The sequence below is a fragment of the Sphaerodactylus townsendi genome, linkage group LG17 (genome assembly GCF_021028975.2).
Source record: "Sphaerodactylus townsendi isolate TG3544 linkage group LG17, MPM_Stown_v2.3, whole genome shotgun sequence".
Lineage (NCBI taxonomy): Eukaryota > Metazoa > Chordata > Lepidosauria > Squamata > Sphaerodactylidae > Sphaerodactylus > Sphaerodactylus townsendi.
Genome location: NC_059441.1, coordinates 11,312,631 through 11,325,640, shown reverse-complemented (window position 1 = coordinate 11,325,640; position 13,010 = coordinate 11,312,631). Strand labels below are relative to the sequence as shown.

Below are 13,010 nucleotides of genomic sequence, written 5' to 3'. Positions count from 1 at the left end.
TAGTGACTTCCAGATTCCTGCAGTACTGGTACAGGTGAGCATCTTAACTGGTACAGGTGAGCATCTTAACAGAGGAGAAACCCGAGGCCACTTCTGGGCCTTTGACCTGCACGACCGGAAGCCGTCGTCTCAGGCTCTGCCTCCAGCCCTCGAATCGAATCCGAGCCCACGATCGCAGAGGCAGGCAGGCAAGCAGCACGAAGCGTCAGCGAGCTGTTTATTTTGCACCGCCAGGTTGCAGCTTAGAATGCAATTTATTTCCTGGGAGAGCTCATTAGCTTTGATTGCTCGGCGAAGCTGGCTACAGAGCGTTGGAAGGGAGGCTTCAAGAGCTCTTGGCAGAAACGGTGGGCGAGGGGGGGGAGGGAGGGGGCGAGCGCAGAACCATGCCAGAGCCAGAGTCACTACCGGGGACCCGGCAGTCCAAACCAATTACTTACTTTTCTAATTGCCGTCACACACCCCCGATCTGGGGACTGCCCAGTAATTAGAAAGCCGCCGACGTTCACAATAAATCTGAGAGCCTTGTGCGGGTGTTTATTACTCCACTCATATAAACTGGAGGTGACATCTTTGCCGCCCTGTATTTCAGAAAATGTTTCCCTCCCTTTATAGCCTCGGACGATTTACATAATTCCGGCATCTAATAATAGGGATGGGTGCAGAGCGAGGATGGGACGGCATCGGAGAAATCTCTCTGGTCGTTGCGAGGAGGAGGATTTTCGCTATGAATTGGAAACATCCATCTCTGCCATCTTTGAGGCGACGGGTGCACAATGTGCGGAATGCATGAACTGTGAATACAATTACAAGTTCTAGGTGGACAGGAAATCACGGCGATTGAATACGTAGAGATTTGGTTTTCGTTGGCCAAATATTGGAATCGCCGTAACGGATATTGTGAAATACTGCAACAAGTACTAGTGTGTTCAGTGGCGGGTATGGTCTTCTTTGGAGTTACTGTCAAGATGGTGGAAAGTACTACACCCAAAAGAGTTCAATACAATTCTTCTTCTTCTTCTTCTTCTTCTTCTTCTTCTTCTTCTTCTTCTTCTTCTTCTTCTTCTTCTTCTTCTTCTTCTTCTTCTTCTTCTTCTTCTTCTTCTTCTTCTTCTTCTTCTTCTTCTTCACCTTCACCTTCACCTTCACCTTCTTCTTTGTCTTTGTCGTTTCCTCCTCCTCCTCCTCCTACTACTACTACAACTACTACTACAACTACTACTACTACTACTACTAGCCAGGATGTCTAAATGACACCTCCACCCTTAGAAGAAGAAGAGGAGAAGGAGAAGAAGAGGAGAAGGAGGAGGAGGAGAAGAAGAAGGAGGAGAAGAAGGAGAAGAAGGAGAAGAGCAGGAGCAGGAGCAGGAGCAGGAGCAGGAGCAGAAGGAGAATGAGAAGAAGGAGAAGGAGGAGGAGGAGGAGGAGGAGGAGGAGGAGGAGGAGGAGGAGGAGGAGGAGAAGAAGAAGAAGAAGAAGAAGAAGAAGAAGAAGAAGAAGAAGAAGAGAGGAAGAGAGGAAGAAGGAGGAGGAGGAGGAGGAGGAGGAGGAGGAGGAGGAGGAGGAGGAGGAGGAGGAGAGCAGGAGCAGAAGGAGAAGGAGAAGGAGGAGGTGGAGGAGGTGGTGGAGTTTGGATTTATATCCCCCCTTTCTCTTCTGTAGGAGACTAAAAGGGGCTTACATGAAGTAGTGAATCCCTGAATATCAGTGCTAGGAGGCAACATCAGGGAAGGCCTTGGCCTCTATGCTTTGGTGATTGACCATCAAAGTTGACTTGTAGACTTGTGAAACAAGTTGGGCTAGATCTACTGTTGAATGCCTCTCATGTTGTAACATTTACCTGTGAGTAGATACCATTGAATCCAGCAGTGCTGACCCGTAAGGGTCTTCAACTCCAGTGTCACGCTCTCTTCGTGGCAGTGAGTTCATGGAATCCCTCATGTTGGGTAGCAACAGGGAATCCCAGGAAGATTGTCCTTCTTGCAAAGTAGCAGGGAAGGCAGTTTGGGTTGCCATCTTCGGCGAGCAAAGAATGCAAGTAGGAAGGAAGTTGGAAAGACCCAGACGAGAAACAAATTCAAGGGACAAACCCTTAGACTCCCATACCTGAAACCCTGTGCCACCACCTGGAATTCATCAACATCCCTAAATATCCTTGGCTACGAAGCACTGAGGAGGAATATAAAATATTCAGTGAGCGCTGAAATATTTAGTGATCCTTTGAGGAACGTTCACCAGCCATGTTTGCAAAGAAGGATTGGTGGGAACAAATTTATTTCGGCTCAGAAACATTACTAATAAATAAGACGGGGCCCTCCTGTTTCGTGTAACAAGCCGCCTAAATTAATTTCGGGGCCAATTAGAACTGCGCTGTTAAAGAATTCCCTGATTCATTTGATTTGTAAAAAAAACAAGGCAGTCTGGTTATAATTTCTGTTTCAAGAGGAAAATCATATTTATATATACATATACACACACATATATATACACAATATACAGACATACACACACACAGACACACACACATATACATATGTATATGGGAAAAGGAAGAGGAGAATTGGATTTATATCCCCCCTTTCTCTCCTGTAAAAAGACTCAAAGGGGCTTACAATCTCCTTTCCCTCCCCCCCCACAACAAACACCCTGTGAGGTGGGTGGGGCTGAGAGAGCTCCAAAGAACTGTGACTAGCCCAAGGTCACCCAGCTGGCATGTGTGGGAGTGCACAAGCCAATCTGGTTCCCCAGATAAGGCTCCACAGCTCAAGCGGCAGAGCAGGGAATCAAACCCGGTCCTCCAGATTAGAGTGCACCTTCTCATAACCACAACACCACTCTGGAAGAGCTTAATATCACAGATAAATACCCCATGCCCAAATCAGAGCAATTGTATTTTACGGATCCAAATTACAACATACCCAAACAAAACTTCGGTTTCACACTTTAAAAAAATCGAATCCCTTCTTGAATGAGCTTAAGGGAGCACGGATGGTTCTGCCTGCCCTATCTTGCCGTCACAGCTGCCCTGCGAGGTAGGTTCCACTCAGAGAGTCACAGGCATATGGTCAGTGAGCGATTCTAACAACAGAATGAGGATATGAAACTGGATCTCCCAGATTCAAGCCCAATACTCCACCCCGGGGATCCCAAACGTTTGGATCCTGTGAGAAGAATCTTAGGAATTCTGATACGGCGTGGTGGATGAAACTGCAACATGGCCAGCAAAGGAGGCGGAGCCAATCACAAAATGGCCGGCAAAGGAGGCGGAGCCAATCACAAAATGGCCGGCAAAGGAGGCGGAGCCGATCACAAAATGGCCAGCAAAGGAGGCGGAGCCAATCACAACATGTCAGGGAGTTAGGTCACACATAACTCTAATAATAACTCTTCCCCATTTCAGACGGAAGTTCTGCATAACAGAGTACCTTTTAATATGAATGTACTGTGGAAGATCATTTCTTTCCAGACACACCATTTGCCTTTAGTTGGCCAGTGAGGATCCTTCTAGGGCAGTAGCAGCTGCTGCCAAAGCAACTTCTAAAACACAGGTGTCAAACTCGCGGCCCTCCAGATGTTATGGACTACAGCTCCCATCATCCCCTGCCAGCATGCAGGGAGGGGATGATGGGAACTGTAGTCCATAACATCTGGAGGGCCGCAAGTTTGACACCTGTGTTTTAAAAACTTCACAGCCAATCGGAAGCCCTGCTGAGCAAAAGCCCCGCCCAGCCTAACCTGTTCTCTTCAAACACTTGCAGGGTGCCAGGAAAAGCGTTGTGGGCACCGTGCCACCCGTGGAATCATGTTGGCGACCCTTGCCGCAGCAAGGATGCCGAGAATCATCTTAAATCCCTACCCACCTGCCAACCAAAAACATCCAGACTGGCACATGGTTGCCATCTGCGGACATCTAGAGCAGCTACAGCGTGAGTCAGGCAGTCAAATAAACATTTGCCAACCGTACTTAGGGGTAGAAAGTGAGTAGCCAGAACAACACCGGAACTCTGCGAGAGCCCACTACTGAATTCAAAGGAAACACCCTCCAGCCGGAACACAGACACAGGTTTTTGAGAGAGTAGCTGTCTTCGCAGAAGCGGGCGGCACGCTGGCCTCGATTGTTTACTCGGCCGGAGTTCGGTTGTAAAATACTACCAGAGATCTCAACCGGCAGACAATCAGCTCCCTTGACCTATTGACGGAACCGCGGCTCTCTTATCCTTTCTGCTTCTCAGACCTGTGCATTTCCCCATCCAGCTGCAGCAGGGGCTTCTAAGCATCTTGTGCGGCTATGTTCGCCCCCCCCCCCCCCGTTTGTTCCCGGGTCAGAGCAAACTGACTGGCGGCAGTGGAGACGTATGAATTATTTAAACACCAACGTCTACACGCATTGCAATTATGGAGAGCTTTTTCGGCACGGAAATGCAAAACTCAATACAGCTTTCAAGCCACCATTTGGAGAATTCAAGCTCTGCGCGCTGTGGGGGGGGGGGTCTCTTGGCTGGTCTTCATTAGAGGACTGGAATTAAAGGATGTTGGATATCTGCTTTGGACCAGCGTCGCTCCCTGCTTGGGCAGGTCTAATAAGTAGGACTGTCTTGCCCCCACAGAGGCTTCTGTTATTTCCCCACTAAGATTCAGTTTCCCCATAGTTAGCATGGTTTTAGTTCATTGTTAAGTTTTCTAAGGGAGGGTATTTTAGTTAGCCCCTGTCCCTTTAAGACATTTCCCAATAGGCAGTTTCCTTTCTTTACCCAGTAACCCCCTGTTTTAGTTCTAGCCAGTCAGTCAGAGTGAGGTGCCAAGGGTAGTCGGAGACTGGAATATTCGTAACGTGCATATTTCTATATGGTGGTCCATAGAGCACAAGTTAAATTTAACAGCAGTTAGAACTACCATGTTTCCTTGAAAATAAGACAGTGTCTTATATTAATGTTTGCTCCCAAAGATGCGCTATGTCTTATTTTCAGGGAATGTCTTATTTTTCTGTGTTCTGTTCGTCGGGCATGCTTCCAAACAAAAACTTTGCTACGTCTTATTTTCGGGGGATGCCTTATATTTCGCACTTCAGCAAAACCTCTACTACGTCTTATTTTCAGGGGATGTCTTATATTCGGGGAAACAGGGTAGACAAAGACTGGAAGAACTGAAAGGAAGCCAGACACAGTGGACTTTCTTGAAAACAGCCAAGAGAAGACACAGTCTACAGCTTCAAACCTGCTTAAGACAAGAAAGTACTCTGACTTAGGTAGACCCAAGGGGGGAGTTACGGTCTTGATTCTCTGAAGTTATAAACCTATTGTAAGAACTGTTGAATTCGGTTTGTGTCTCCTCCACTCTGTCCTAGCCAAGTACAGGGCACCAAAAACAGATTCACTGGGGGGGGGGGGGGCAGAACAAGGATGGCCGTATTCCAGGTAGTAACTGGAGATCTCCTGGAATTGCAACTGATCTCCAGATGAGAGAGATCAGTTTTCCTGGGGGGAAATAGTGCTTTGATTGTGTGTTCCGGCTTGGAGGGGGTCGCACTTGATGGCCCTTGTGGTCACTTCCAACTCTATGATTCTATGATGCTATGAAATGGCTGGTTTGGAAGGCAGACTCTATGGCATTTGGTGAGGAGCAGCAGTGGCGTAGGAGGTTAAGAGCTCGTGTATCTAATCTGGAGGAACCGGGTTTGATTCCACGCTCTGCCGCCTGAGCTGTGGAGGCTTCTCTGGGGAATTCAGATTAGCCTGTGCACTCCCACACACGCCAGCTGGGTGACCTTGGGCTAGTCACAGCTTCTCGGAGCTCTCTCAGCCCCACCTACCTCACAGGGTGTTTGTTGTGAGTGGGGAAGGGCAAGGAGATTATAAGCCCCTTTGAGTCTCCTGCAGGAGAGAAAGGGGGGATATAAATCCAAACTCTTCTTCTTCTCCCCAGATCCCATCATCCCCAATCACCACTACCCCCAAAAAAAGGAGGCTCCAGGAAGTACCAAACCCAAAGCTGTCCATTCTACTAAAGTAGTAGGTGATTGGTTGTTGTGGGTTTTCCGGACTGCGTGGCCGTGGTCTGGTGGATCTTGTTCCTGACGTTCCGCCTGCATCTGTGGCTGGCATCTTCATAGGCGTATCACAGAGGGAAGTCTGTTCCACACTGTGTCACCTCCGTGATACACCTCTGAAGACGCCGGCCACAGATGCAGGCGAAACGTCAGGAACAAGATCCACCAGACCACGGCCACGCAGCCCGGAAAACCCACCACAACCAGTTGAATCCGGCCCTCGACAGCCTTCGCCAAAGTAGATGATTATTCGTTCTTTGAAAGACCGGTGCTCTTTTCCTTGGCGAGGAAGCAGAAATTGTTCAGAATTGTCAAAAGCCTCTCGAAACGTAAAAGCCAACCCGCTTTCTTCTTTGCATATATATTGCCTTCAGCTGCTGGAGATGTTGAAGGTCATTTCTTTACCTTGAGCACGTCCTTGCCAGATTGGAGCCCATTCATCTCTGCTTGGTCTTTTCGCTCCCTGTCTTTCCTCCCACGACCACTTCGGGCACTTTATCCGCGGCCCTTGGCCTCTTCACATCGGGCATAAACTGACCGGACAAAGCCCAAATCTGCTCTCCCAGCTCTGCGGCTGGAGAAACGATGCCGGTTGACCTGGCCGAGTGATTTAGAAGTTAATAAACATTCAGGACTGCTCTATAAATCACACCTTCCGAGGAGTGACCGGGCCAAGGGTTTAACAAGGTAGCAGAGGGGTTTTATTTAAAAGCCATTTGTCTGGAAAGCCCCCGATGCAAAAGAGTCAAATAACTCTTTGGGGAAACAAAAGCAAAGATGTCAAGGCCGGGACCTGGGCAGCCTTGATAGATGGGCCCTTAGCACATTGTCTATTTCTGCTTGTCCTCCAACGGGGGTATACAGAGTTCTCTTGGAACGTCTGAGATAGTAACATTCAGGTCACAAGTTGTACACGAAGAAGAAGAAGAAGAAGAAGAAGAAGAAGAAGAAGAAGAAGAAGAAGAAGAAGAAGAAGAAGAAGAAGAAGAGGAGGAGGAGGAGGAGGAGGAGGAGGAGGAGGAGGAGGAGGAGGAGGAGTTTGGATTTATACCCCCCCCCCCTTTCCCTCCTGTAAGGAGATTCAAGGTGGCTTACAAGCTCCTTTCCTTTCCTCTCCCCACAACAGACAGCTTGTGAGGTAGGTGGGGCTGAGAGAGTTCTGAGAGAACTGTGACTAACCTAAGGTCACTCAGCAGGAATGTAGGTGTGCGGAAACACATCTGGTTTTCCAGATAAGCCTCTGCCACTCAGGTGAAGGAGTGGGGAATCAAACCCGGTTCTCCAGATTAGAATCCACCTGCTCTTAACCACTACACCACTCCGGCTCCCAGGTTTCTGTAAGCCTGAGGGACCCATTTAATGAGAGTCTGCCCACCGTGTCTCTGTATGAGGCATCATCTTCCCAGTCAGCCTCCCTATAGGGCAGATAATACAGAAGAAAAGGAGAAGATTCCGGATTCATTCTCCGCCTTTCTCTCCTATAAGGAGACTCAAAGGGGCTTACAAATTCCTTTCCTCACAACAGACACCTTGTGAGGCAGGTAGGTTGAGAGAGTTCGGAGAGAACTGTGACTAGCCTGAGATCACACAGCAGGCTACATGTGCAGGAGCAGGGAAACAAATCCAGTTCACCAGCTAAGAGTCCGCTGCTCACGTGGAGGAGTGGGGAACCAAACCCAGTTCTCCAGATTAGAGTCCGCCTGCTCTTAACCGCTGTGTTCCCAATTTAACTTCTTTTCCAAAACTGTCTACTTTTTCTTACAAACAGTTCAAATTCTCTGCTCCTTCCCCTGTGGATTTTGTAGATTCACTTGCACTGCGTCCGCATATCGAATAGCTTTAGGCAAATTATACACTGTTTATACATACAACCTGTGTCTCTGACACGAGGGTAAATATATTATTAGCACCCAGTTACTGACACAGAAGTAAAAATGAACACATTTCTCTGCGTTAGCAGGGGGGAGAAAAATCGGCACCGAGAAACCAGGCCAAAGGCACACAAATAAATTTTCTCAGGTTCAGTTTACACAAGGGAGAAGTGGAGACGCAACGGGGATTTTTTAGGCTGAAATGGCGACGATGAGAAATGCAAATTGGCGTAGGAGGTTAAGAGCTCGTGTATCTAATCTGGAGGAACCCGGGTTTGATTCCCAGCTCTGCCGCCTGAGCTGTGGAGGCTCATCTGGGGAATTCAGGTTAGTCTGCGCACTCCCACACATGCCAGCTGGGTGACCTTGGGCTAGAAGAAGAAGAAGAAGAAGAAGAAGAAGAAGAAGAAGAAGAAGAAGAAGAAGAAGAAGAAGAAGAAGAAGAAGAAGAAGAAGAAGAAGAAGAAGAAGAAGAAGAAGAAGAGTTGGATTTATATCCCCCCTTTCTCTCCTGTAAGGAGTCCATGCTTGGAAGAAGGAGGTGGAGGAAGGAGGAGGAGGAGGAGAAAGGAGGAGGAAGAAGAAGAAAAGAGTTGGATTTATATCCCCCCTTTCTCTCCTGCAAGGAGACTCAAAGGGGCTGACAATCTCCTTGCCCTTCCCCCCTCACAGCAAACACCCTGTGAGGTGGGTGGGGCTGAGAGAGCTCCGAGAAGCTGTGACTAGCCCAAGGTCACCCAGCTGGCGTGTGTGGGAGTGTACAGGCTAATCTGAATTCCCCAGATAAGCCTCCACAGCTCAAGCGGCAGAGCGGGGAATCAAACCCTGTTCCTCCAGATTAGAGTGCACCTGCTCTTAACCACGACGCCACTGCTGCTCTGCTGGAAAGGTTGTACAGGAAAGAGGTAGATAGAAAAGAACAGCCATCCAGTGCCAGGTCTTGAGCATTAATAACCAGGTTTGCGCCACAGTGAGAGAGCGCCTCCGAGCAAGGCTCAGCAAACAATCTGCTCCTCTTGGAAGCATGTCGTGCCCCCCTTCCCATGGATACGAGAAAAACTTCCTCCCATTCTCTCCAGGCCACGCTTCTCTGGGAGAAAGACAGAATGCAGCTTTTATTCTGGGAACTCTCTAGGGCATCATTAAGACAAATTGCAGAAAATTAGATCAGAGATACATCAACAGAGATGAACTAGTCGCAACAATCCAGCCCCACCCAGCCCAGTCCCAGTCTTGTTAAGAGCCTAATGAAGGGAAACGGAATGGCTGAGCTGGCGCTACAAGAACAGAGCAGTGGGTGGAGAGATGCCGTTTGGAGAGGCACAAAGGTTCACCGCCCCTCTGCGTGAGTTCAGCAGCGCTAGCCTCTCCTGAGTAGGCCACACAAACACATACATGAACGTATGAGGTTTGCTGCTGTCTCTCTGCATGAGTTGAGCAGCGCTAGCCTCTCCTGAGTAGGCCACACAAACACATACATGAACATATGAGGTTTGCTGCTGTCTCTCTGCATGAGTTCAGCAGCGCTAGCCTCTCCTGAGTAGGCCACACAAACACTTACATGAACGTATGAGGTTTGCTGCTGCCTCTCTGCATGAGTTCAGCAGCGTTAGCCTCTCCTGAGTAGGCCACACCAACACATACATGAACATATGAGGTTTGCTGCTGCCTCTCTGCATGAGTTCAGCAGCGCTAGTCTCTCCTGAGTAGGCCACACCAACACATACATGAATGTATGAGGTTTGCTGCTGCATCTCTGCACGAGTCCAACGGTATTAACTTCTTCTGTGCAGGCCATGTGAACATGCACATAAGCATGAAGTCAGCAATGTGAACCTCTTCAGTGCAAGACATATGAACCCAACCTGGGCACATGGTCAGCAACGTGAACCTCTTCGGTGCAGGACATACGAAGCAGTCCTTACACGGATTCAGGTTATTGGCCTATCAAGGTCAATATGGTACTCAGACTGGCAGTCATGCTCCCAGGTTTCGCACCCAGGTCTTTCACATTGTCTTCTGCCAGATCTTTCAACTGGAGATGCCCGGGGATTGAAGCTTCTACATTCCAAGCAGATACTCTACCACAGAACCACGGTCCCTGCCCAGGTCGGGGAGATAGGTTGAAAATCACTTTGTCAGGAAGTCTGACGGGCACACTGGGGTTGTTCGTGGTGGGATTTGGGGAAGGCATTTCCCAGTAAGCCGTCTGCCCAGTGTCTCTCAAGCAAATCCCAATAGCTAGATGGGCGGCTGTCATTGAGAGTGGGAAGGGCAATGCATTCTGCCCAGAGGCGTTCCTCCCATTGGGCAAAGTGGGCATTTGCCCAGGGCGCCACCTTCTGAGGTGGCGCCAAAAATGCAGGTGGGATTTTTTGAATTTTCGGTGTTTTTTCCTGTTTTTGGCCTGCAGGGGGCGCAGTTTTTAGGCTAGCAGCACCAAAATTTCAGGAATTTTTCAGGAGACTATCCTAATGATATCACCCAGGTTTGGTGAGGTTTACTTTAGGGAGTCCAAAGTTACGGATTCCCATAGGGAGTGTCCCCATCCCCCATGGTTTCCAATGGGAGCTAATAGGAGATGGGGACTACACCTTTGAGGGTCCATAACTTTGGACCCCCTGAACCAAACTTCACCAAACCTGGGTGGTATCAGCAGGGGCTCATGAAGATACTCTGAAATTTTGGTGCAGCTATCTTAATAATTGCACCCCTGACACCAGGCACACCCTAAATTTCCCCAGATTCTCCTTTTAAATCCACCCTCTTCCTGCCAATGCTTGTTTTCTTTCTTTCTTTTATTATTTCAATGCCTAATAAAGGTTATTGTTGTTGTTGGGGGGGGGGGGAATCAAACTCAGGTTTTGCCCAGGGCTCCAGTTTGATTAGGTATGCCACTGATTCTTCCACATGCAGAGTTTCTCCAACTTCACACTTGACAGGGTTCAAATTCAATTCTGGGACAGGCCACCTTCTGCGTTGGCGCAGAGAACCGGACACAAAAAATATCTGTACATACAGAAGCCGTCAGCGTTGGAAAAACAACAAACAAACCCAGCTCACTTCTACGGGGTTTGCCTGTTTACTTCCCCTCTTTACTGCGATGCTATTGGCAGTTAACGGCCAGTTGAGCATGACGGAAATATAAGAGCGATGCCGTTTATCACCGGTTGAGCCCATTCCGAAGCCATTAAGCAAATTCACTAGTCCAACTGCAACCATCCAACATAACCTCTAGTACAGCTCTGGTTTCCAGAACGTTTTGCTGACATGCTGTTTCGACGGCTTCCGTTTCACGCACGCTCCACACTAGGGTCCCCTTCCAAAACAGCCTACTGATTCGGCTGCTGGTGCGAAAGATGCCATGAAGCCGGTGCTCCTTCTGTTACCGGTACCGCAACCACCGACGACGCACTGCAGCTATGGCACACCCAATGGATATTTACAGCGAACGCACGGTGTATGAGGGACTAGCAACATGGAAATGCATTGATAGACCGTTTGAACAGGGCCACTTGGCACACTACCTGTAATAAACCCCGCTCAAAGGAGAGCCATACCCAGTGGTGGGATCCAAAAATTTTAGTAACAGGTTCCCATGGTGGTGGGATTCAAACTGTGGCGTAGCACCAATGGGGCTGGACGGGGCATGACGGGGGCGTGGCCGGGCATTCGGGGGCGGGGCATTCCTGGGCAGGGCTGTGGCAAGGATGCAGCCGCTGCGCCAGTCCTTGGGCGGGAAAAGAATGCACGCAGGAGCAGGCTGCCATGCACGCCGGTGCGTGTCCTGCTAGACTGCTTCAAGTCCTGCGTGCTACTGGTGAGAGGAGGGGCGTAACTAAGGCAAAAATCACATGGCAAAGTCACCAATTAGTAACCCCCTCTCGGCACACACAAATAATGAGTCACCTACTCTCGGGAACCTGTGAGAACCTGCTGGATCCCACCTCTGGCCATAACACTCGCCAGGTTTAATGTTATGCCTTCTGCCTTGTTACATGGCAGATTTAACAAGCAAGAAAAGGCTAAAAGATTGTGCCCGTGTAATGCTGGCTCGGTTGAATCTCTGGCCCACCAATTATTACAATTTCAGATTTAAGAAGAAGAAGAAGTGGAGTTTGGATTTATATCCCCCCTTTCTCTCCTGTAGGAGACTCAAAGAGGCTTACAATCTCCTTGCCTTTCCCCCCTCACAACAAACACCTTGTGAGGTAGGTGGGGCTGAGAGAGCTCCAGAAAGCTGTGACTAGCCCAAGGTTAAGGAAATCAGATCCAAGTATGTGAATCTTGCTCCTTTATGCTTACCTGATCTCCCCGATTTATTTTGATTACACTACTTGTTGGACGATCCTGATCCTTCTCTCTGTATGATAGTGGCAGACTTTCTCTTGGAAATCACTAAATGCCAGTAGATTTCCTTTCACTTTAATACTTATACGTACATCTATGTTGTGTATCAACACTGTGTATCTACCAAACCATGGCCACACAGCCCGGAAAACCCACCCCAACCAATCTATGTTTTTTAATTTTTTGTTTGTTTGAATTTTTGTCTTTTAAATCAGTTTTTTACTATTGTTGTACGGTTGTCTATGCCAATAAAGGCTTGCTGCAGATGGACCAAAGAACAATAAAGGTACCTTGGGGTGCAGTCAGGTTCTGCTGGGTATCAAAGAGAGAAAACAAACCCATTGCCTTCTTCAGGTCAAAAAACAAACTACCAGAGTTCAAAGACCAATTTGTCAACTGAGCAGAAACCCCAAAGGTGCGTACTTGGAGCAGGGTGTGCCCCCGACTGTGTGTGGCAAAGAACATGAACGTAACACCGGGGCAATCCAAACTCTGTGGTGAAACGAGCTGAATTTTGAGACCCAGCCTTATCATACTGAAATCCAAGCATATTTGGACAACGCGTCTTGGATTTTGCTGATCGCAGCCACTAAAGTACAAGCCGCATTTCATACTTCTCAATAGAAATGGTCCACACCTTCTCATGCAGTAAATGCAGCCATGAGGGCTAGAAACTTTTGGGTTTTTAGAAGAAAGAAAGAGATCTGAATTCTGTATCTATTCTGCAATTTTCCGGAACTCCC

The 13,010-nt window shown here is 48.5% G+C and overlaps 1 long non-coding RNA gene across 1 annotated transcript in view; it reads right to left on the bottom strand.

Moving 5' to 3' along the window:
• The window catches only part of LOC125446128, a 202,291-nt gene that overhangs the window by 126,473 nt on the left and 62,808 nt on the right, over window positions 1-13,010 (bottom strand). The window lies entirely within an intron of this gene.